We start from the raw sequence: 24964 nt of genomic DNA, 5'->3' as shown, positions 1-24964 counted from the left end.
GCTCCAGACGGGTGTAGACAGAAACATAGTGCTCCCTCTCCCTCAGCGACCAGTTGGGGCTATCTCCCCTGGAGGAGCAGGATGTCTGCAACTTCCATACTCCCTCTCCCTACCTGTTGGTGAGGCTAAATTCCCAGCAAGTTCCAGTGAGAAGTCAGGGCCCCTTTCCTCCTCCCAGACTCCACTGGTGGGATAAAGACTCCACCTTGCGTGTGTAGCCCCTGAGAATACTGCAGCTCCATTAGTCCTCGCCCTGCCTCATAAAGTGAGGGCTCCACGCCGGAGAGGCAAGTTAAGAAAATGGCGGCCGCTACCACCAAGAGCTCAGCTCCGGAAGTGAGAATGTTACTCAGAGATAAATGGTTTAAGAGTCCCACCCTCAGCTCCACAGCCCTCTCAGAGATTTTGCTTGGAGGGCGAGAATCAGGCCATAAAGTAGATAGATCTTAATCTCTTCCCAAAGGAACTGACTTCCCTTGGAATAGACTGAAAAGTTCAAACCCAAAGATACTCAAGAACAGTGGAGGTTCTGACTAAGGGCAACTGGGACAAGATTGGTAGATTCACCGGACTTGTAGGCTAAATTCTAAGCTGGCTAGTTGGTCCAGGAGACCCAGGGAAAGGCACAACTGGAAGGGGACATTTGGGGTCAGAACAAATCTCAGACACTGATCTCAGGAGCTGTCCCTTCAAAGGAGCCTGAATTGGATGGTTTAGTTTATGACGCGGTTTTCTCTCCAGGGTGTTTTTGAAGACAATAGAGTAATCAGCTTGCAGGTTAATGGAGTTTAACCGTTGGGTGTGGACAGGGAAAAAGAGAATGAAGGACAACCGGGCTAAAATCTCTATCAGCCCAAGATGCCTACAGGCATACACAAGGCTACACCCCCTAAAGAAGAACATTAGAGGCTTAACAGTACATGGGAGGGAAACAGACTTCACTAAAATAGTCCAGCCTGCCGCTAAGCAAATAGCAATGAAAAACAACAAGCAGGGCGGGCAGTACTGAGTTGTTACAATATATTATCTAAAATACCGCATTTCCAAAAGAATTGCAAAGACATGAACAGAAAGAGGAAAATATGACACATATACTAGGGGGAAAGCAGGCAAAATAAACTGTAAGAGCAACCAAATGTCAGATGTGACAGACTAAGCCTTCAAAGTGGCCTTGACAAATATGTTCAAAGAACTAAAGGAAATCATGGTCAAAGAAGTAAAGGAAGGCATGATGTGAATGTTGCATCAACTAGAGAATATTAGTGAGGAGATAGTAATGATTTTAAAAAAGAACCAAATGGGGGCGCCTGGATGGCTTAGTCGGTTAAGCGTGCGACTTCAGCTCAGGTCATGATCTCACGGTCTGTGAGTTCGAGCCCCGCGTTGGGCTCTGTGCTGACAGCTCAGAGCCTGGAGCCTGTTTCAGATTCTGTGTCTCCCTCTCTCTGACCCTCCCCCGTTCATGCTCTGTCTCTCTCTGTCTCAAAAATAAATAAACGTTAAAAAAAATTTTTAAAAAAAATTAAAAAAAAAAAAAAAAAAAAAGAACCAAATGGAGAGGTGCCTGGGTGGCTCAGTCAGTTAAGGGTCCGACTTCAGCTCAGGCCATGACCTCACAGTCTGTGAGTTCGAACCCCAAGTTGGGCTCTGTATTGACAGCTCAAAGATAAACATTAAAAACAAAACAAAAAAACCTTTAAAAAAAAAAAGAACCAAATGGAAATTCGGGGATTGAAAATACAACAATGGAAATGAAAAGTTCACTACAGAAGTTTAGTAGTAGATTGAAGAGAGACCTATAGAGGTTATGTAATCCAAAGAAGAGAGAGAAAAAAGAATGAAGAAAAATGCGCGGAGTCAATGGTATTTCTGTACATTTTCAATGATCAACCCACAAATAAAATTAGGAAAACAAATTTCAGTTAGAATAGCATCAAAAAAATAAAATATTTAGGAATAAGTTGAATAAAAGACATGCACACTTATAACTGAAAACTCTAAAACAATATTGAAAGAAATTTTAGAAGTTTTAAATGAATGGCAAGCATCTCATGTTTGTTACCAGAAGATTTAATATTTTAAAATGGCAATGCTCCTTAGTTTATCTATAAGTACAACACAATCCCAGTCAGAATCCCACCTGCCTTCTTTGTGGAAATTTGCAAACTGATCATAAAATTTATATGGAGTTGCAGTGAACCCAGAATATTCACAATCATATTGAAGAAGAACAAAGTAAGAGGACTCACACTTCCTGATACAAAGCAATGATAATCAAGACAGTATAGTACTGACATAAGGATAGACATATAGATCCATAGAATAAAATTGAAAGCTAGAAATAAAACACGTGTCTGTGGTCAACTGATGTTGGACAAGGTTGCCAGGAGCATTCACTGCAGGAAAGCATAGCCTTTTGTTTGTTTGTTTTTGTTTTTCTTTGCTTTTCTTTGAGTGTAGTTGATACACAACATTATATTACTTTCAGGTGTAGAGCACAGTGATTCGACACTTTTTTTTAAAATGGTGCTGGGACAACTGAATAGCCTCATGCAAAAGAATGAAGTTGGACCCTTACCTCACACCACACACAAAATTTAACTCAAAATGGATACAAGAACTAAATCTAAGAGCTAAAACTATCAAACTCTTAGAAGAAAACAAAGAAGTAAAGCTTTACATTTAGAAATAGACTTGTTTTTTAATGTTTATTTTTGAGAGTGACAGAGACAGAATGCGAGTGGGTTAGGGGCAGAGAGAGAGAGGGACACAGAAGCCGAAGCAGGCTCCATGCTCCAAGCTGCAAGTACAGAGCCTGATGCAGGGCTTGAGCTCACAAGCTGTGAGATCATGACCTGAGCCAAAGTCAGACTCTCAACTGAGTGAGCCATCCAGGTGCCCCAGAAATAGACTGTTAAATACGACACCAGAATCACGAGCCACAAAAGAAAAAATAGGTAAATTGGACTTCATCAAGATTAAAAACTTTTGTGCTGCAAAGGACACTATCAAGAAAGTGAAGACAGCCCACAGAATGGGAGAAAATATTGCAAATCATGTATTTGATTGGGAACTTGTACCTATAATAAATAAAGAAATCTTCTCACTCAATAATAATAAGAGAAATAACCCAATTTTTTTTAACGTTTATATATTTTTGAGACAGAGAGAGACAGCATGAACAGGGGAGGGGTAGAGAGAGAGGGAGACACAGAATCTGAAACAGGCTCCAGCCTCTGAGCTGTCAGCATAGAGCCCGACGCGGGGCTCGAACTCATGGATGTGAGATCATGACCTGAGCCGAAGTCAGACGCTTAACTGACTGAGCCACCCAGGTGCCCCAAGAAATAATCCAATTTAAAAACAGGCAAGGGACTTGAGCAGACATTTCTCTGTGGAGGATATCCAGGTGGCCAATAAGCACATGAAAAGACACTTGAGGGCATGAGTGAGCAGCGAAATGCAAATCAAAACCACAGTGAGATTCTACTTCACCCTCCTAAAATGTCCACAACCAAAAAGTCAGATAACAACAAGTATTGGTGAGGATGTGCTGAAATCGGAACCCTTACGTTCTGGTGGGAATGTGAAATGGTGCAGCCATGTTGAGAAGCAGTCGGGCAGTTTCTCAATCAATCTTAGAGTCACCTTGTGAGTTACCTTGTGAGTTATCTTATCAGCCATTCTACTCCTCGATCCCAGGAGAATGAAAACACATGTGCATACAAAAGCTTGTATATAAAATGGATAGCATCATTATTCATAAGAGCCAAACGGTAGACACCAAAAAGTGGAAGCAACCCAGATGTCCGCCAACTGGTAAACAGATAAACCAAATGCAGTATAGCCATACAAAGAATATTATCAGGCTATTAAAAAAGCATGGAATACTGGTACATGTTACAACATGGGTGAACCTTGAAAACATGCCGAGCGAGTCAATCACAAAAGACGACATACGATAGGGTATTTTTATATGAAATTTCCCGAATAGGCACATATAGAGAGACAGAAAGTAGCTTAACGGTTGCCCATGGCTGGGGTGCATGGGGAGTACAGGAGATGATGATAGCCAAAGGGTATGGAGTGTCTTTTTGAGGTGATGACATTGTTCTAAAATGAGCCGTGATGACGGCTGCACATATGTGTGAATATATTAAAAACCATCTGTATTAGTTTGCTGGGGCAGCCATAACAAAACACCACAGACTGGGAGACTTCAACAACAGAAATCTATTATCTGACGGTCTGGAGGCTGGGAGTCCACAACAGGGTGCTGGCAGGGCTCGGTTCCTCTGAAGCCCCTCCCCTTGGCTTGCAGACGGCCACCCCCTTGCTGCTTTGTCTTCGTTTGATCATCTCTGCGCATCTCTGGTTTCTCTTTCCCTTTGCACAAGCGCGGCAGCCCTCTGGGATGAGGACCCCACCCCCGTGGTCTCATTTTAACCTAATAACCTCTCCGAGGGCTTTATCCCTGAGTATCTCCGACATGCGAATTTTGAGCATAACGCCATCAACTTGTGCACTTTAAAGGGGTGAATGAGGGGCGCCTGGGTGGCTCAGTTGGTTAAGCGTCCGACTTCGGCTCAGGTCGTGATCTCGCGGTCCGTGAGTTCGAGCCCCGCGTCGGGCTCTGTGCTGACCGCTCAGAGCCTGGAGCCTGTTTCAGATTCTGTGTCTCCCTCTCTCTCTCTCTGACCTTCCCCCATTCATGCTCTGTCTCTCTCTGTCTCAAAAACAAATAAACGTTAAAAAAAAATTAAAAAAAAAATAAAGGGGTGAATGATGTAATCCGTGAATCATATGTCAATAACGCTGTGGAAAAAATAATATGAGTGCTTTTAACATAAGGGGGAAAAATAAAGCTCTTACTAAAAACCAAGAATAAACTTATTAGAGAAACAACAGTTATTCTCCTTAAAAACGAAACCCTGATGCTATGGGACATTTGGAAAGAAGGATATACGCATGGCAGATGGCATAAGAGAAGAAAAGGACCGTGATAAACTCTGGTAGGAATAGGACACTGCACAGGAGAAGGGGTGGACTGACCACGACAGTACAGCCTGCGTCGCAACCCTGTGCAGTGCGTCACATGAAGTCACCAAATTGATTCACTGACTTGTCCAGTTTTTGGAGCAGCCACTAGATGCTACACATTCTTTTTGGTGTGTCCCATATGTTAGCAAACAAGACAAAGATCCTTGCTCTCATGGAGCTCATCCTCCAGCAGGAGTCGGGGTACAGACAACAAACTGGGGCACAGTCAGGAAGTACATTCAGGATGTTAGAAGGTGATATGTGCTCTCGAAAAACTAAAAGGTTTAACAGAATGAGGGACCTGCTGAGGAGGGGCAGGAGGGGCAGGTTGAGGAGAAGGTGAGTGTGTTGGCCACACAAGTATTTAAGAGCGTGTTGCATTCTGATGCAACAGCCCATGGAGAGGCCGCTGGGTAAGAGTCTGGTTAAGGTGCCTGACAAACAGCAAGAAGACCAACTTGGCTGGAAAGATGCAGACAAAGGGTAGAGTGGTTTGAGACCAGAGCAGAAGGCGATGAAAGCCAGATCATGCAGGGCTTGGAAGGGCATTGTAAAGACCTGGGCTCTTACTTTAAAATGTGGAACCAATGAGGTGCCTGGGTGGCTCAATTCGCTAAGCGTTCAACTTCAGCTCGGGTCATGATCTCGCGGTTCGTGAGTTCGAGCCCCGCATCGGTCTCCGTGCTGACGGCTCAGAACCTGGAGCCTGATTCAGATTCTGTGTCTCCCTCTCTTTCTGCCCCTCCCCTGCTCACTCTCTGTCTCTCTCTCTCTCTCTCCTTCTCAAAAATAAACACTAAGAAAGAAAGAAACAAAGAATTTGAAGGGTGTCTGGGATAAGCCTGCTTGGGATTCTGTGACTCCCTCTCTCTCTGCCACTCCCCCTGCTCACTCTCTGTCTCTGTCTCCTTCTCAAAAATAAATAAACATAAATAAATAAATAGATAGATAGATAGATAGATAGATAGAGGGATGTCTGGGTTAAGCGTCCGACTTCAGCTCAGTTCATGCTCTCATAGTTCGTAGGGCTCTGTGCTGACAGCTTGGAGCCTGCTTTGGATTCTGTGACTCCCTCTCTCTCTGCCTGTCCCCTGCTCACGCTCTGTTTCTCAAAAAATAAATCAATGTTGGGGCGCCTGGGTGGCGCAGTCGGTTAAGCGTCCGACTTCAGCCAGGTCACGATCTCGCGGTCCGTGGGTTCGAGCCCCGCGTCAGGCTCTGGGCTGATGGCTCAGAGCCTGGAGCCTGTTTCCGATTCTGTGTCTCCCTCTCTCTCTGCCCCTCCCCCGTTCATGCTCTGTCTCTCTCTGTCCCAAAAATAAATAAACGTTGAAAAAAAAAATTAAAAAAAAAAATAAATCAATGTTAAAAAAATTTTTTTAAATGAGGAACCATTAGCAAGGTAGGGAGCAGAGAAGTGACGAGATCTTCCTTGCACATCACAAGGAGCCCTTTGGTTGTTCTATTGAGACTGGAATGCAGGGAGGCAAGAGTAGAGACCAGGGGACTTTCGGGGGTTATTGCATGCAACAGCAATGAAGACTGGACATGTGTTGTGTTTTTAAAATAGTGGTATACGCTGTGCAAATGGAGAGGATGAGGAGAACAAAGCAGAAACAGGGCCAGTAGAAGAGAGTTGAATCACCACCTTCTATCACAAGGAGTCAAGTACATAATACCTGACATTAAAACAGAAAGAAAAGCAATAAAAACACAGCATTTGGGAATACTAAGTTGATTAAAGTAGGAAATAGCTTAGAATGGTTTGAAATGATTGCAGTGAGGGAAAGAAAGTGAGAAGAGGGATAAGGGATAATTTTTTCTTCTGAGCCTTCCACTAGGTTAGTTTAAGCACGTGAAGGTATTACTCTAATAATTTTTTTTCAAAAGACCGGAGCAAGGTTGGCATGTAACTTCATCATCAGTGACGGGTTGAGAGATTATTCAATTGCAATAAGCTACAAAGGAGGAAAGGAAAGCTAGCTGCTGGGAAAGCCTATGTAAAATATCGTTATTTGCAGATGGCAGAATGCCTAGTTAAAACAAAAGTCGAGTAAAATATTTCAGTAAAGTGATCAGATAAAGAGGCATTTAAAAAAAAAAAAAACAACTTGTTGGCCAGTATAACATCTTGTTTAATAAATGTTTTTCTTAAGTGGACTAGAATTTTGTTCAATACTAGTTCAATGCTAAATTCAGCATTCAACTATAGTTAATGACTAATGTCTTAGAGACTTGCTCTTTTTAATTCTTCTGTTTTTTTAAAAAACTTTTTATGTTTATTTATTTTTGAGAGGGAGAGAGAGAGAGAGAGAGAGAGAGAGAGAGAGAGAACGAGTGGGGGAGGGGAAGAGAGAGAGGGAGACACAGAATCCCAAGTAGGCTCCAGGCTCTGAGCTGTCAGCACAGAGCCCGATGCCGGGCTTGAACTTTTGAACGGTGAGATCATGACCTGAGCTGGAGTTGGATGCTCAACCGACTGAGTCACCAAGACACCCCTTTCTTTTCAATTCTTAAAAAGAATTCAGGGCACCTGGGTGGCTTGGTCAGTTAAACGTCCAACTTCGGCTCAGGTCATGATCTCACGGTCCATGAGTTGGAGCCCCGCGTCGGGCTCTGTGCTGACAGCTCAAAGCCTGGAGCCTGCTTCAGATTCTGTCTCCTTCTCTCTCTGCCCCTCCCCTGCTCATGCTCTGTGTGTCTCTCTCTCAAAAATAAATAAAAGTTAAAAAAAAAATTTTTTAAAAACCTAAATGACCATTCAGCTTTTTTTTGTGGTTGAATATTATTAACTGCTCTGAGCTCCTTTGGGAAGAGAAAAACATTTCACTGTTTTCTCCTGGATATTTTTGGCTTAGAAGCAATTGCCAAGCAAACGAATAAAACAGTTCAAGCCCAGGCTATGCTCCAGTCAAAAGCCAAGGGCTGGTCACTACAGATGGCTTTTAATATTCACTTGCTCTGCTCTTGAAAGGGGAGTAGAAAGTGGTTTCCTCCTGAGTTGAAGTCAGCCAGGCATCCATCCATCCATCTATCCATCCACTTATTCAAACTCCTTATGACCAAGAGCAAGTTGGACCTTGAGATTTAAGGAGAAAGACTTTCCCCCAGCTCTCAGTGGCCTTGTGTGAACAACACATGGAAAGGACAAGTACAGAAGACGGTAAGAATTAAGAGAGGGGTGTGCCCGGGGTGCTTGTGGAGACAGGCTCAGTGTTAGCAGGGGTGGAAAATGTTGGGTAGAGGGAGTGATAGAGAGGCAGGAGAGGAAGTGGATCGTATTGGTTGAGTGAATCTGATAGGACAGGTAAGTAACAAAAAGAAGGGAGATGTCAAAGTATAGTGCTTTGGAGGAACTTAGAGAAAGAGTGTGTGTTGTTCAGTGATTCTAACCTTGAATGGCCGCAGGAGCCAGCCGTAATAGGAGAGAACCGGGTAAGCCGAGTCCTGGGAGAGGCAAGGGGGATTAGTGCAGACTGTCGCAAACGGAGGAGGACACACCATACTCAAAGGGCCCGCCCCTCTACAGCTCCAGTGGTTGGCGCCAGGCAGGACCTGGTGTTCCTACGCCTTCTAATTTTCCAGCAGAAATCCAGATTTCTAATGGGGGGGGAGGATGTGTGTAAGAAGTTAACCCGTAGTGAATTCAAATGCCTTAAAATGAGAATGAGAAAGTCTACTGTGCCCTCTTCTCCCCTCCAAAAGTTTGTGCCTGATTTCAAGCTGAGAGCTGTTAGTTTGCTCCCAGGGTAGAGCGGTTGAGTTGTCCTGACAACTACAAACAAACCACGTAAGCGATCCTTAGCCTCAGTTTCCACCTCTAATAACAGCATTGAATTTAATTTATTTAAATCACAGGATTTTTTTTGAGAGCTAAATGAAGCCATTAAGGTACAGCTCTACCCTACTTAAGGACATCGCTTTGTCATAAAGTTAGCTTTGAGATGTTTTTATTCCAATATACTGCAGATGCATGGAAACCACTATAGCACATCGTATGCGACGAATCTCTACAGTGACTCTGCTGTTGATTTCCTTTTCGCCATTGATTTTGCATTCTGGCCAGTAGTGTTGCCCCGTAACAGCTGTTACCAAGATCAGGCAGGTGGATAGGGCTGGGCCTCCCAGGGGTCACAAAGGAAAAGTGTTGTCATTCTGCATGCTGAAATGCAAGGCACAGCAGCTCCCCGAGGCCTCCCAGACACGGGTGCAGCTCAGAGGATGAAGAGGCCGTATGGGGAAAGTCCCCGCAGCCCCGGAAGATCAACCAGAAACTGAACTGAGGGAAATTGGTGGGCACTGTGATTCAGGACACACAGCGATCTCAGGAAATTTGAAAAGAACGTGCCCCCACGGATCTTAATTTAGCCAGCAATTCCGTTTCCAGGAATTCCTACTTGAAGCCAAATGGGATTTGGGTTAAGTGTTTAGTATAGACTCTGGTCCCCAAAAGTGAGCTTTTATTATTATTTACTCGATATGGCTAGATTATAGGATATATGTTAGAAGGTCGTAAAATGTGAGCCTGAAAATGTAAATCGCCAGAGACCAGATCACAAAAGGTCTTAGAGGCTATGCTAGGGAGCTCAGAACTTCTCCAAAGAGTTTGGCAGTGCACTAAAGGATCTTAAGGAGGGTATTCATCACCTGTATTAAATGTGGCATATCAAAGGTGGCTTACTACTTTAACCCAAATACAGAATGATTGACATGAAGCTGAAATACGTTCAGCGGATTTTTCAGTTCTTTTCCAATGTGACAGTGCGCACAGGAACGCGATCTTTAGAATCTGCCTTTAATTAACAGCTTATGTCTGTCCCAGGGGAGAAATGAGATTTAAGTTCCATATGCTCTCCCCAATGACACTGCTTCTAAACTTTGCATCGGTGGCCACTCTAAGACAGCATTAGCAGAAAACAAGGACCAAGAGACCTCATCGGAAAAATGACATCTTCATATTCTTGAACTTCAATCTAGTTAGTAGGCACCAGAAGTGAATCAAAGGGTGTATTAGTTCTGCTTCCTACTCTCTGAAAGGCAGGGCAGACAGAAAGTGGGTGCTAGGAGAGAAGGAAGCCGCACTTTGCTGACAGCAATAGCTTCTAGATAAGGTCTAACCTACAAATACTGAATGGTTGGTTTCCAGAAGAGGGCAAAATCAATGTTTTTTAATCCTTGATGGCGAAAAGATCTCCACACTTTTGCCTTGGTTTCTCTCGTTGTTTCAGGATGACGGCACTGGAAGGAGTTGAGAAGAAATGACTGTGTGAGGTCATCTCCCTGGCAGTTTCTAAACTTTCTTTCCCCAGAACCACAACAGTAACGGGGAGCTAACACTGATTGAACGCCTGCTAACCTGTTGTCTGCCGGGCATTTTCTTTACACTGAACTAAGGAAATTGTCCAGCCTTTTCCTACCCATCTTTTCCCTATGCTGTCCTGTTGGGGTGCATTCTGACTGGTACCTAACACATTAAGCAATTCACCTTAAGACACACTGCTGAACTTATTGAGGGAACATAAATTGAACTGGACGAGATTGGGCGGGGCCCCTACACAGAAAGCACCAGAACCTCACATTCTGTCCCTTTTGGTTCTGAGTAACTGCAGGTGAATCTGCTGGAAGGCGTCTAGGGAAATTAATATAATGTTTCAACTTATTAAAATCTTTGAGAGGGTTTCTCCCTCTGCATCTATTTTAGATGGGTCATCATTGGGTATCACGTGTCAAATAAAGATTTCCTAATATTCTTTCAAATAAAATGGTCTCTGCTCTCTAAAGTTACCCAAGACCCCAACAGGCCATGACCACTGGAGGATTTAGTTTTGATAACCTAAGATACTACACACATATTAGTAATTATTATTGAGTTAAGGATTATCATTTAAGACACATTGTTTTCTCCTGGAATTGCTAGGAATTTGAGAGGTAGAGAAGGAAATAGGAGTATTAATAAAGAGAAAGAAGCCAGTTGGCCATCTTCCATTCAATGGGATTAACTCACCCTGTGATAGAAGCTGATAATGGTCTACTTCTTACCCATTATCACTTCTTCCTTAATAATAGAAACCTGACCTCATTGGGGGCATCACTGTGCCCTGAAGCAAAACTACTTTTTGCCAGCCTCACCCTAAGGTGGGGATGGTGAGGTAAGTTCTAGATAAGGCTTTCAGGAGGGGTGCTAATCTAGTTAGGAGGCCTTTTTGCTTTGTTCCCCTTTCTCCTTCTTCCTGTCTAGAATACAGATTTGATGCCTGGAGCTGGCGGTGGCCATGCTGCCCCCTGAAGATGGAAATCACATGTTAATGATGACAGAACACAAAGATAAAAGAAGGCTTGAACAGTTTATATCACAGAACCGCCATAACAACTATAGAAAGTCGCCCTCCAGACTGCCTAAGTGAGAGAGCAAAATAAATTTTCATGCTGTTAAACCACGTTAATTCAAGTTTCTGTTATTAGCTCCAAATGCAGTTCCTGACTGATTCATCTTATGTGTTGTAAAGTAAGGAAAGCAAAGGAAAAATTTCGATCAAGATGCGAAGAAAAAAAGAGGGAGAACATAACATTTAAATTCCATAGTTTTCAGGGCACTATCTGTGGGGAGGCAATTATAGGGTGGGGGCCATGGGATAACTGTGATGTCCAAGTTGGCTAGGAGGGGGATTTCTTGTAAGAGGAAGGATGCAAGAATTCAGCAGTTTTCACCTGTGGCTTTCAAACACTTTGCCCTTTATAGCGATTATAAGCTTGCATTATTTATCAGCATTGAATTTGCCTAGTCTATAGGAGAAGTGACTGGTCCTTGGAAAGTGTTTGCCATGGGGGACCAGGGAGACGTCTGAATCTACTTCATGAAAAATGAAACGAGACAGTATAACAAGTTCAAGTTCATTCAAGTCAACATCAATGCCACTTTCTCCAGAAGAAGCAGGAAAAGAGACCAGCAGAGAGGAAGATAATAAAAAGCTCTTGGCTCTGCTTTCCTAATTATCCCTAATCCACTAAAGAGCTGGAAACATGCTACAAATGTTAATTAATTAAGCCCCCTACCAGTCAAGTGATGAAGCTGGGAAAAGGCCTCTCTTCTAAAAGTATGAACTGTGACAGAACAGGGCAGGCTGGAAGTGGACATCTAGCCAAGCAGGAAGTGTTTGAAGTTCTGTAGGGTCAGCTAGAATGATGAGAACCAATACTAGGACCACAAGAACAAGGAGAGCACAGAGTGAAGAAGTTCCAGAATCAGTCTGTGTGAAACCATGAAGAGACCTTCTTCATTCATGAAGAAGACCTTCTTCATTCATGAAGAAGACCTTCTTCATTCATTCATGAAGAGATCTCTTCTTCACCCTATGCCCCACCCAGTTTCTAACTTCAGCCTTACAGAAGAATAACCATACTGAACCCTACTCTCAGGATCCCTTATCTTCTAGAATTCTGAGTTTTACCTCACCTCTTTCAACCACCCTCAGCACAAACACCTGCCAAAAATTACCATTTCACGGTATCGTCCTGTTGCCATGCTTCCCACACCGTGTACTGCTTAATCACGCTGTGTGAGACATTTGAACCAACCACAATGCTTTGGCTGCAAATAAAAGAAAATTCAACTCAGTGTAGCTTAAACTGTAGAGGGGGTTTATTATTTCTGCTTTATTTAACTGAAGAGTTCAAAGGAATGTCAACTTCAGACGTTGATTTAAGATTAGGGTTCTGGCTCCATTTCTAAGCAGTTCTTTTGGTGTTATTCTCATTCGTTTGCTCTTTCCTCGGACTGATTTCTATCATTGTAACAAAATGCTACAGCATTTCCTTGTGACACCTCTATATATCACAGCCTCCGAAGACAGAGAGTGCCTCTTCTCCCCGATGTCAAACAAATGCCTTGAGAATCATCCCTAACAGATAAAATTAGGTTAGGTACTCGCTCTTTAAAAATGTTCAATCTGGCCCGAGAAATGGTGTATGAGTCAGCCTAAGACAAGCTGTGCTGTGGTAACAAATGACTCCAAGACCTCAGTGGCTTACCGAGAAAAAAAAAAAAGGCTTATTTGTCGTTAACTTTCCTGTTGGTAGCTGTGGATCAGCTGAGACTTCATCCATACCCTCTGTTGGGGGACTAAGACTGAAGGAACAGTCAATTTCTAGGGCATATCAATCTTGCGGCAGGGGGGAAATGTTGACAGCAGACCCATGTGCTAGCTCTTCAACCTTCCCCTTGGAAATGGAACATATGACTTCAACCCCCATTTCAGGGGACAAAGCAAGTCATTGCCTCGGACTGCTATCAGTAGAGTAAGAAAAAAAGTCCTTCCATGAGAACATCCAGATGTGATATGCTTGACATATTTTGAAAATGATACAGTCTACTACAAATGCAATGTGCGGATTGGCTTAAGCTAGGTTGTTTTCTCTCAACCAATTACCAGGAAAGGGAGATAAGATTATATTGGGGGGGTTTATATAGGTCAAAGCGTACTCCTCAAAGTGGTAATGGGATCACTCACGCTTAGACCACATGGTCTACTTCACCTACAAATAAGTAGGACATCCTCATTTTACAGGTGAAAAAGTTGAAGCTTGCCACGATTATACCCGTTTAGGATCACAAAGCTAGAATAAAAAGCCATTTCACCTAAACTGATATTTAATCCTTTCCATTGTACTAAAAACTTTGAGTTTCATACTACTGTCTCTAAAATCACTGTCCTTACTTAACTCATTCATTTGACTAACAAACTCAATTAATATGAGCTGGAATCATATCAGGAATTCATAATACTTCCCAGACAGTCACCATCTATAATTCATAGTTTCCAAATTTGAAAAAAAAAAACCACTAGAATTTGAAGACAAAGTCCAGAAGACACACTTCATCTAGGAAAACAGGCATCCTCAAACACTGCAGCTCAGAAAATACAGTGTACAACCTTCTACAAGATCAGTGTGACAGTATCTAGCAAAAGTCTTACAATGTGCACATAGATTGATCCAACAATTCCATATGTAGGAACTTGTCTCATGGAAATAACCATGGTTGAGGGCAAAAGTTAAAAATAAATAAATAAAAGTAAACTACAGGATGTTCAATGCAGCAAAATTCTTAAACTAAGAATCCTAAATATTGAATCTCATTATCCAACATATGGGATATATTATGTAAACCAAGGAATATGCAGTCAATAAAATACTATGTAGCTATTAAAGAATCTCATGTCTGAATATTGAACTACACAGAGATTTTTTGTAGCAAACGTGAATTATCAAACGATGCATGAAATTTGTTTTTTATATTATCAGAACTATAGAAGATTTGTTTTTTTCTTTGTTTATGTTTTCATTTAAATTTTCTACATCAAATGTGTATGACTGTTATACTGAGACGATAAACAATGAAATTTTCTTTTTTAATGAATTGCCTTCCAAAACTAAAGAAAAGAGAAGCCAATGGAAACAGATGAGATTACCATCTGCAGAATAAGCTCTAAGAACATATTGCTGATTAGACTAGGTGTCTCTCTCTCATACATGATGGAGGAGACTAAAATATAACTCAAGCAACATAACCCATGATAGGTAGTTCCATGATAATTCAAGAAAAGGTCTACAAAAATGAGAGACTGTGATTAAGGATGGTCAGCGTGTCTCTAGTACTGCCCATTGGAAAGGGTTGTAATTTTAACCACCCTCAGCAGAGAGTGAGGCAGAATTTTACCCAGAGGGAAGACAATTCGTCCAAATTTTTAAGCTTGGTGCTTAAAAATACCAGCTTCTTCTCATTTAATCCTATACTGACCCAGCTACCTCCTGTTTGATTTTTTTTTTCTTTCATCAAGAAGCAATGCCCCATGTCAATGGCATGTTACTTTTCCTGTTAGAATTTCCATCAAACAAGGATAGGTAAAAAATGTACTCTATACCGCCAGTTTCAGGGGGGAGTTTAATCAAAGCCACTGTGTTTGTCGAGGTCATTTCAACCCAGGGTGAGTTAATCCCATTGAATGGAAGATGGCCAACTGGCTTCTTACTCTTTATTAATACTTCTACTTCCTTCTCTACCTCTCAAATTCCTAGTGCAATCCGATATTTTGGCCAGTGTTTCCCAAAATGTTAAGCTTTAGTTTCTTAAAACTTATGAGTAGGTTTCTTAAAACTTATGAGCCTATGCTCAGCAACTTAAAATATTTGATTTAGCACTATAGAAAGGAAAATCAGGGGCGCCTGGGTGGCGCAGTCGGTTAAGCGTCCGACTTCAGCCAGGTCACGATCTCGCGGTCCGTGAGTTCGAGCCCTGCGTCGGGCTCTGGGCTGATGGCTCAGAGCCTGGAGCCTGTTTCCGATTCTGTGTCTCCCTCTCTCTCTGCCCCTCGCCCGTTCATGCTCTGTCTCCCTCTGTCCCAAAAATAAATAAAAACGTTGAAAAAAAAAATTTAGAAAGGAAAATCAGAAGTGTGCCTCCTCCGTAGTCTGACCATACTGCCACCTACAGAGGATAAACCTCCTTTGGTACAGCCACCCTTTCGGACACCTCTTGCATTATCTGCCTCACTGTGCCTTGATTCACACTCACCCTTCTCTGCCCTGTGTCCAAATCTTCTCAACCACTGATTCTCTTCCCCCAGATTCCTCAGTTCCAGAATCCTATTAAGGAAGACCGTGTTAAGAAAGAATGCAAACTCTGGAAAGACTTTATTTTGTTTCTTTCTGTACCTCCATGGCCTGTTGAAAAGTATCTTCCAATAGCAAGTAATGCAAATTGCACAAATTAGCGTAACTTGTCTTATTCCTAGCCTCTCCCCTCCCCTCGCGGAGAGCAGAGGCGAGCAACATTCGTCTGAATCTCTCATGGAGTTGCACAACACCCTTTATCATTTTTTATGCTAATAATTGTCAAACGTAGTCCTAAGTAGACATTAATAAATAGGTCCAGTCTGAATAACCTGGTTTTAATTTTAATCGGTATTTCCATACCCAACAGTGACAGTCTTGAGTGATCCAAAAACACATTCATACACGGACCAAGGATAGAGTTAATACATTTATTGAAGTATATGTCCTTGAACATTATTTTCAAAAGGCTCAGAAGCTTATTTATACAATTTCTTTTTAAAAAAATGGAGTATGGTTGGCATACAATGTTGTATTGGTGTCAGCTGTACAACACAGTGATTCAACCTGCACTCTTTTTTTCAAGAAAAGTTTAAAAATATGGCAGAGAGAAGCTCTAAGATTGTGCGAGGTGCTAGCACAAACTTATCAAGATGTTTTTAAGAAAAAGATAGAGTGAATAAAAAAAGTAAATCTACGTCTCCAGCTACCTCTAGATCATTAAGCTTCAAAGGAAGCGCTGACCCAAGGCCATTCCGAGTATATCTTTGACAAATGCTACTGTTCTACAACACAGAGACTTAGTTTTGAAAATTTAATACACTACTGGAGATCAGTTAGGGGTAATAGAACATCATAGTTGAGAATACCATACACAATTTGAACTGGGACAAGGAAGACAAGAAGCATAAGGCAAAAATGGTCAACAAGGAGGAGTATCCTAGGCCAGGGAAGGAGCTGGTTCCTCAGAAGTGGACAGCAGGCCACAAACATGCAGGACCTTCTGGGGTCTTCATTTTACAAGTCCAGAAAGGCCTCGTCTTTGGCCACCCAGTAGGCAAATAGCAAGGGCACAGTGAAGGCCCGCGAAGATGGCGTCCCCATCTTGAATGCTGAGGTGAGGCGGTTTCCTCACCCACTGCCCTAGAGCTCCTCGGTCCTTGGCTCTGGTCATCTCTTTCCTTTCTTAGCCGTCTCTCATGAATCTGGAAGACAAATTTTTCTATCGTTCTTCCTTTCTTCTCTCTCTTCATTGCTGGAAAGTGAATCTCATCACAAATCAATCCTGAACCAGAGAGACATTCCCAGAAACTCGATGAAGTCAGCCCAGGAGGTTTCTGGAAGCCAGTCACGGCACATGAATCTCTAAATTACTGGCATTAACCAGATGTCTCCTAAATCTCCTCACCTCACTGCTTTCCCACATGGGCAAATCCCCTCAGAGCCAACTCCTTTCCTTAGCACTGTTCTTGACACCCACTATTCTTAGAGTTGCTTGATCTAAGACATGGTGAGTTACCGGTCCACTGCACAAGAAGAGGTAGCATTTAACAAGGGGAAGGAAAATGGAGTGGGCAGTAGTGAGCCAGAATGAAATCATGAAGCCCAAAATTGGCCTGCCGTCCACTTCTGAGGACACAAAATTGGATGTGGCTGGAGGGAAGCAGGAAGGAAAGAATGCAGAAGGCAGGGAAGCAAGTGTCACCATAGGCTTCAAGGTGGGGAAATATTAGAACAGCTCCCTGAGAATACAGCTGATGACTTTTGCTTTTTCTTAGTGTACAGGACATCAGGTGCTAGACAAGGACAGGTCCCCTTCAAAAGGTTCAAGATGCTGCAGCGGAGGGGCGCCCAGATGGCTCAGTCCATTAAGCGTCAGACTCTTTAGTTCGGGTCATGTTCTCATGGTTTGTCGGTTCGAGCCCGGCATCGAGTTCTGCGCCGACAGTGTTGAGACTGCTTGAAATTCTCTCTCTCTCCCTTTCTCTGCCTTTCCTCCACTCAGACTGTGTCTTTCTCTCCATCTCAAAACAAACAAACAAACAAACAAATAAAAGCTTTAAAAAAAAGGGGGCGGGGGCTACTCTAGTGGAAATAAACCAGCACCATTTTGTAAGTCCCCCTGAGTATGCCAGGTACTGTACCTGCATGATCTCATCCTTACAACGGAACTGCAAGGACTGTTATTTGCATATGTAATTCGCTCCCATGGTTCTTGAATAAAATAATACAAAATGGGCCCCGTTGACCTCATTCCCATCTCGTCCCTTATAGGTAACCGCTTTGGTTTATCCCTGTTTATCTGCCTGGCTTTATAGTCTTCGCAGACAAAAAAAATAAATGACAAAATATATTCTTCTTTCCCCCCCCAGGGGTGGTAGGATTACCCACACACAAGGAAACCAAAGCTTAGAGAAGTTGATTTTTGAGCTGATTTTCGGCTGGTGAGTCAAGAACCCACCTACTTCTAGGGTTTGTTGGCTAAAGGACCCAGCCTGAGGGTTGAGGGCCAAGAGACTGAGCTGAAAGAGACTCCAGATTCTGAATTCAAAGTGTCTGGTTGAGTTAGCAGATTTAAAGGTTTAAAAAAACTGTTGCACCTTTGTCCTATAGTTCTAAGAGATCAAGGATCAAAGGTACCCCTAATCCCTGGAGCTGGATATTGTCATGGACCATTCAATGAGTGTCCTTTTGTAAGCTCCCCAAGAGGGAAAGATTGGGGTATCTGTGCTTAGGGTAAGGTTGTCAGATAAAATGCAAGATTCCCAGTTAAGTTTGGACTTCAGACAGACAAGAAGTTTTTAATACAATTGTATCCCGTACAATATTTAAAAGCATGTCTTGTTGTTGTTGTTGTTGTCGTCGTTTGCTCTATCTCACAGCCTTAGCATAGGGAAGTGATGGACCTTGGGCCCTTATGTCTAAACACAACAGGCCATAGGTCTGAGGGACTAAAGGGGCTTCCTGGAATTGGGGATGAGCTACGACTTATTCCCGAATACTAAAAAATTCTTGATGTAGGGGCGCCTGGGTGGCGCAGTCGGTTAAGCGTCCGACTTCAGCCAGGTCACGATCTCGCGGTCCGTGAGTTCGAGCCCCGCGTCGGGCTCTGGGCTGATGGCTCGGAGCCCGGAGCCTGTTTCCGATTCTGCGTCTCCCTCTCTCTCTGCCCCTCCCCCGTTCATGCTCTGTCTCTCTCTGTCCCAAAAATAAATAAAAAACGTTGAAAAAAAAAATTAAAAAAAAAAAAATTCTTGATGTAGAACTCTTGTGTTCTAGATTTCATAGGCCTCAAGAATAGAGAAGACCACCTTGGTTATTTGGGGGGAGTATAGCTTTTCAGAAGTTTCCTCAGCAGGGCATGAGAGTTACAATGGCGCCTCCTCTCACCAGGGCACCACTGGCAAGTCTTTGGATCTTCCGCTGCCGTTAGTTTAGCAGACATAAGACAATACCTTCATGTTGCTTTAGTTTTCGTTTTCTTGCTTATTTTAGAAGACAACATTCTCTTATGTATTTCTTGGCTGTTCGCGTTCTCCTTCATGTAAAAATATCCCTTTTATCCAGTCGTGTGAAAGTTGAAAGCGTATCATAGATTGTTATGCCTATTAGACTGTTGTCTGTCACATTTGGTAGAAACATTCTCTATCTTGCCTCTTATCCTTTAGATTTTTAATTTACGGATATCTCGATGTTTATGTACATGATTCTATTTTCTCCTCTGCAGTTGCTTCTTTTACTTCAAAGCCATAGAAGGAAAGTTGCCACCTCACTACGGATCTCGTAAATTTCTTATTTTCCACTTGTCTTCCTACGTTTGAAAATATTAGTTGACTCTTAAATATGATGGTTCTTTTTTTTTTTTTAATTTTTTTTAATGTTTATTTTTTGAGAGAGAGAGATAGAGCACAAGCAGGGGAGGGGCAGAGAGAGAGGGAGACACAGAATCTGAAGCAGGCTTCAGGCTCTGAGCTGTCAGCACAGAGCCTGACGTGGGGCTCGAACCCACAAACCGTGAGATCATGACCTGAGCCAAAGTCTGGCGCTTAACCGACTGAGCCACCCAGGCGCCCCTTAAATATGATGGTTCTTGAGTGGTTTCAGAATCCCCTGCGCCAGAGTACCTGTTTCATTTATTTGATTGTTTGCGATTCCCAGAACAGACCTTATTAATCAAAATTGCTCTAGAAGGGTCATGAAAATATGTGCTTTTAGCCACCCTCTACGTGATTCTTCTGCCCCTGAGGCTTAAAAATCATTTCTTTAAGCCATATGGGATTTAGTACGCATTGCTGCATACTAAATTAGATTAGGAATAATCTAAGCCCAGAGGGAATGTGTTAGGAAGATCGAAAAGAGTTTACAGAATAAAAGTGAAACCTGATGAGCTTGGCTTGGAGAGGGAATACGCAGGCAGCTCCGGGGATCTTAGTAGGAGAAACCACTTGTCACGCATAAAAGGAACAGAGCAGTGAAACGAAGAAGCACTCACTATCTTTCTCTTCACTCCTTCCTCACCCACCCGAATGTAAGCTCCACGAGGGCAGGGGTCTGTGCCTGGCACAGAGTAATTGTCCCATGAAGATGCCTTTTTCCTGTTCCTCCATTCATGGTCCCTTTAGATAGACTCCAATTGTCCTGACTCAGGTGACAGCTACCTCTTGACCAGAAAAGGGCAAAGAACCTTGATTTATAGTCCCCGCCCCCCCCGCCACCACACACATACAAGAGGAGAGGCTATTCCCTAAAACAAAGTTAAAACTGGTTATCGCAGGAGGGAGAAATAGATCCTGGGTGATTTTAAAGTAATTTTGCAGTGTATCATGGTACGAGATACGATCCTAAGGTAAATTTTTTCCCCCAATGGTTCTCCAATTATTCCCAACAACAGCATTTATTTATTCAGCAATCTTTCCCATCTTCCTTCTTTGGGGTGTTTTTATGCTGTTACATAAAAAAACAAAAACAAAACAAAACAAACAAAAAACACGTTGTTACACCCAGCCACATCCACATGCAAGTTTGTATTTTATTCCCTAGATCTCTAAAGCTGTGTTTGTAACACTAAGCGTACAGCTATTTAAGACAAGATTTTCCCATCACCTTTTAGAAGCCATAAACTAAATAGGCTGCTTCTTTCCTACTTACATGGTTCCACTCCCTGTAAATATGCTTCTAGTTTTAATGATACCGTTTTTCGCGATGTTAACATTTTGCATTTCCCTCTAGGACTAAACTGCACGTTCACTTAGCACCGAACTCCCCTCTGTTTTGCCTGCAAGTACGCTCTAACCAGAAATTGATCATCACATAAAATACATTTTCTTCTTTGAGCATCTTTTTTTTTTAAGTTTATTTACTTATTTTGAGCGACAGAGAGCACACGCACAAGAGAGCATGAGCAGAGGAGGGGCAGAGAGAGAGAGGGAGAGAGAGAATCCCAAGCAGGCTCCACGCTGCCAGCACAGAGCCAGATGGGAGGCTCAGTCCCACAACTGCGAGATCATGACCTGAGCCAAAATCAAGAGTCAGACAACCCACTGAGCCACCCCGGGGCGCCTCTTTGAACGTCCTAACAAAGGTGATCTCAACCTTCTTCAGTTGAGTTTATTTTAGGAGATGTAAAACCATGGGCAACCAAACAGAAGGAAGTGAACAATACGGACCTTTAATTTCTCAAGGCTCTTTAGTGTTCAAGGGAGCCCCTTCCGCTTAATACCCAACTAATTTTGCCCGAGCTCCTATACTATATTTTACTTATGTATTATCAAATATCTTTTATTGGGAGACTCCTCCACCTTATCACTCCTGCGAATCTTCAGGGAATATTTCTGCGTTGTAACAAATCTACCTTGGTCCTCATTTACTAGCTCTCACTCTGGACCACTGCTTGGGTCCTCTGCTGGTCACCTCTCGCCATCACACAACTGTTTTGCAAGCTCTCGCTATGCGAGTTTCTCAGAAGAAACAACCCCAGGGATGTGGCCCATGTCTCAGGGTAGCCCATGCCAAGAGGACACAGGTCCTGTCTTGATTCTCTGCAGTCCAGGGCGTGCCAGCTCTGATGTCTGATAAAACACTACTGACATCTTGAATGGGATGCAAGGGAAGAAAGAACATTTTAAACTAGATATCAGATAGCACAATTCCTAGGATCCATAGATGTAGGATTGTTTTCCCTTCCCTCCTACACGCTATAGTTCAAGGGCTGGCTCAGTCCCCCGATAGAGCCTTGTTCGATTTTTCTCTGTACACCTTGAGTCCAAGCTCTTACCCCCTTCAGCCCCCGAGAAAGGAGGAAACAGAGCTACCTCTTTCCCTAATCCAAGGCTCGATTCATTTCTCCACCAGGTTGTATCACAATGAGAATGCACCCCTCCCGCCATGCCAAGCTATAAACCAGGCAACGCCAGTGGTAAAAAGCATAATTCTCCACATGTGTTTTTCTAGTCATCAGGGATGTGTGGAGGGCGCTGAAGACTTCAGTCCACAGTGGACTGAACCACACTGGCTACCACCCATGTTTACATCTCCTGCTGAAGGAACCATGAGGCCTGCCCCCTGCCTGTCGGTGGGGATCTGGTCTGTGGCATCCCAACAGCGATATTCAAGCCAACCTATTCCCCAGGGAGGAATGGTGATTAGCTGGGATAGTCTAAATGAAACCTACATGAAAACTAAAATCAAATGTCTCTGTGAGGACGCAGTCCTTTGAAAGATGCTCCCAGGTTGCGTTACTGACAGAGCACTTTATATCCCAATCTGAAGCCTTTGACAGGGTTTGGATTATTTCACGGACAGGGCTTCCCTGAGTACAACGAGGGGGTCTCGCATGTAGGGTTAAAACGCTTCATCAAAGTGCTGAGGCCAAGGGCACAGCTCAAGGAGGAACAACAGGGCTCGAATTCTCCGGTGACTTACCGTGAGCGACGTAAGGAGGAAGTTGGTGAGCAACAGGCTGGAAGTTCAGGCCGGCAGATGGTACCCTCAGCAGCAAGACTCGTTCGAAGAAACAAATGGAACACTGCTGTCAGCAAAGGCACGTGTCTAACATCTTTGTTGTAGAGAGACTTGTCCCTGGGCCACAGAAGACTCAGTCCCAAATGCTTCAGAATGCCACAGGGCTACCGATCGCTAGTGCCGAGGAGGACTGTGCTCGATTACCTTCTGGTCTTGGTTCACCCGTGGTCGGGGTGTTGAAAACAAAGTAGCAGCAGCAAGTGCTTGCCCTGTGGGAGAGGCCTGCAGGAGGCCCAGGAGGCCTGCAGGCCTGGAGACCAGGGCCCCCACGTCAGGTCTTCACCGTTTAGAAGCCAGGTGGCCGTCGCTCTGGACAAGCCATTTCACCTTTCTGTACGCTAACTGGAAGACCGCGCAGTCAACTGAACATCGGGCTGTGGTTTAATCATTCGCAAACATAGACGACTGGGGGTTCTGACAGAAGTGAGCTCCTGACTAGGGTGGATACGGACGGCAGGAGAAAGAACCATGGATTCCACCTTACAGATGAGCATGTCCTGCCGGCCAGGTGATGCAAGCTCCGTGCGCATCCCAATTTTTCCTTTTCACACTCTTTGCAACAGTTTAAATGAACTCCGGTGTAACTCGTTTGACACAACTACACTGGAGGATGGATCTTCCTCAAGGTGTGGCCAGGCCTGCCCTCTAGCGGTCAGAAAATTGCAATGTCTCTTATTATTAAATTGGTTTTGAACTTGGTGATAGTTTTCCATGGTTGGGTCACGGCTGCTGTCATATTAGCCGTGGCATAGAACGTCGCGTTAAAAGGGATTTTAATATTCCTCTGGTCTCTTTTCATAACTCAGTCTTTCCAAAAAGGTACCTGGCTCTTTAACACCTGAGTTCCACATAAAGAAAGAGGAGTGAAAACAAGGTCACAGAGGCGTCTTCCCACATTTGATGAAATAGTAATTTTAAAAAATAATTCAGCAGGGGCGCCTGGGTAGCTCAGTCTGTTTGCGTGCAACTTTGGCTTAGGTCATGATCTCGCGGTCTGTGAGTTCGAGCCCCACGTCGGGCTCTGTGCTGACAGCTCAGAGCCTGGAGCCCGCTTCGGATTCTGTGTCTCCCTCTCTCTCTCTGCCCCTCCCCTGCTCACACTGTCTCTTTCAAAAATCAACAACAACAAAAAAATTTTTTTAAATAATTCAGCAGTAGTATCCAGAGAGGAAAGAGATACTACCTGAACCATAATCTTTTAGGTTTGGCAGCCATGGAAAGAAAGAGATTCCACTGTGAGTGAGTATAGCTAGCTCACAAAGCCACCGGCATCTCCCCAAAGCAGAGTTAGTCACCAAAATACTGGGAACTCAGAATAATATTCTATGTTTGAAAAATGAATAGAAAGCTGCACTCAGCTCTCAGGCTGGAGGGAAGACAAAACAGTCCCAGGTGAAGTGGGAAGGGCGGAGGAGAAGTCATGGCACCATTTCAGAGGAGCTATCAACAAGCTGTTCCTCATTACAGGTGAGCCAAACGAGAGGCATTAGTACAGAAATTACGCAGATCTACTCCAACAAGAGCGAGCCATGTATCAGGCAAGAAAGAGACAAAGCAAACAAACAAAACACTCTTCAGGAGGAAAATAAAACCCGAAGGAGAGATGCTGATTTCCTTTGAATGGTTCATTATGGAGAAGAATTCATTACAAATATGAATTCAATAAAACAAGCCCTTAAGGAAACATGATAAAACAATTGACTAAGTGGAAAGAAGAGATTGCAGAGCTAAGGAAAATAACTGAGCAAGGAAGCCACATTGTCACAGGTCTGATGAATTATCAATGGTGAAGGAGAGAAAAATGGGGTTGAAAATGGCCTGGAGGGATGGCCGGGGTCATGGTAGAAAGTGCAGGGTGAAAAGGCGACGGAATTAAAGTGAAGACAAAAGATACATTGAAAGAAAAATTGTCCAACTCGGGGACAATTGGTATCCTTAGAATATCAAGAAAAACAAAAAAGAACTTAAAGATACAAGCCAGGAAGAATTTCCCGGAAGGAAGAACTGTATTCACAGATAAAAAGGGCACACCTACCTTAGACCAAAACAAAGTGATACAGAATGATCGAAATTGAGGTATTTCTTCGTTAAACTTTTAAATGCTAAGGATAACGAAAACAATCCTCCAGACATTCAAGGAGACAAAAGCAAGTCAGCCACATGAGAAGAAGTCAGGTGGGTTCAGGGCTTCCCCATGGCAATTCCAATGCCCAGAGACCATGGAGCAATGACCACAAACTTGGAAGAGAAACAGTGTGACTCAAGAATATTATTCCAAGTCAGGTGTTATCCAGTA

At 43.3% G+C, this 24964-nt stretch overlaps 1 long non-coding RNA gene across 2 annotated transcripts in view; it reads right to left on the bottom strand.

Moving 5' to 3' along the window:
- Positions 1-24964, bottom strand: part of LOC111562309 — a 56448-nt gene that overhangs the window by 22913 nt on the left and 8571 nt on the right. The window contains exon 3 of one of the 2 annotated variants that reach the window (XR_002745477.2): positions 21123-23506. The exons of the other annotated variant lie outside the window; for it this stretch is intronic. This is a non-coding gene — a long non-coding RNA (uncharacterized LOC111562309). Of the gene's footprint in view, positions 1-21122; positions 23507-24964 lie in introns of those variants that run through there. 2 annotated transcript variants of the gene reach the window in all.

This window comes from Felis catus, chromosome A1 (genome assembly GCF_018350175.1).
Source record: "Felis catus isolate Fca126 chromosome A1, F.catus_Fca126_mat1.0, whole genome shotgun sequence".
Lineage (NCBI taxonomy): Eukaryota > Metazoa > Chordata > Mammalia > Carnivora > Felidae > Felis > Felis catus.
The sequence above is the reverse complement of the archived record's forward strand: the minus strand, read 5'-3'. Positions and strand labels throughout refer to the sequence as shown.